The sequence below is a fragment of the Hippocampus comes genome, unplaced genomic scaffold (genome assembly GCF_001891065.2).
Source record: "Hippocampus comes isolate QL1 unplaced genomic scaffold, H_comes_QL1_v1.1 C16729442, whole genome shotgun sequence".
NCBI lineage: Eukaryota > Metazoa > Chordata > Actinopteri > Syngnathiformes > Syngnathidae > Hippocampus > Hippocampus comes.
Genome location: NW_017837682.1, coordinates 1 through 757, shown reverse-complemented (window position 1 = coordinate 757; position 757 = coordinate 1). Strand labels below are relative to the sequence as shown.

General features: G+C 52.0%; 1 long non-coding RNA gene across 1 annotated transcript; it reads right to left on the bottom strand.

The window, feature by feature from the left end:
- Positions 1–284: 284 nt before the first annotated feature.
- LOC109509017 (uncharacterized) lies at positions 285–757 on the bottom strand. Its single transcript, XR_002166843.1, has 2 exons — positions 682–757; positions 285–566 (listed from the first exon to the last, which is right to left on the bottom strand). It is a non-coding gene; the product is annotated as an uncharacterized LOC109509017 (long non-coding RNA).

Genomic DNA, 757 nt, shown 5'->3' with positions numbered 1-757 from the left:
TCTATGAAGAACTGACATGAAAAAATGTTTCTTTGGGGGTGGGGGGAGCACCACCTCGAAGCCCTGCCCGTAAGAGTCCCGACGCCATTCCGAGCATCCTGGACTCGAACCCGACCGAATCCCTCAAACTTATAACATTCAAACACATCATCGACTTCATCCATCGCTCCCTTCCACTTCATTTTCTGTTCCCCAGCTGCAAAGTCAAGGGGCACGTTTAAGACCCCTGAGGTCCAAAGCACAAAGGTGAGGAAGACCAACACCTTGGTGACGTACAAAGATGCACATCCAAGAGTACACTTGCCACAATCCCATTCACAGCTATCGGGCAATGCCCGTTAAAAACAGGCTTTCAGTCCAGGAAGTGACGTCTTCGCCCGCCCGCTGAGCTTTGGATGGCAAACGCCAAGATGGCCAAAAGCGGAAGTAGAAAAGATGGTAAATACGATGAGTACCAAATTGTGGCTGGAGATGCTGGTCACTTTCGAGAAAGGAGGAAGAAGGTTCTTTGGGCAACCGGTTTGGACTCACTGGTGTTCCCGAGACTCGTAGAGCAGCTTGGCCGCCTGCAAAAAAAAAAACAAAACAAAACAAACAAAATGCACACACGCGTGCAAGATTTGAGGGGTTAAAGCGAGCGAGCGGGCGGGCGGGGGACCCGATTGGATGTGGTTGTCGGACCTTGTGCATGGCCAGCAGCCACAACTCGGCCACCTTCTTCTCTTCTTCGCTGGAGGTGGCGTCCAGTCGCAGCAGC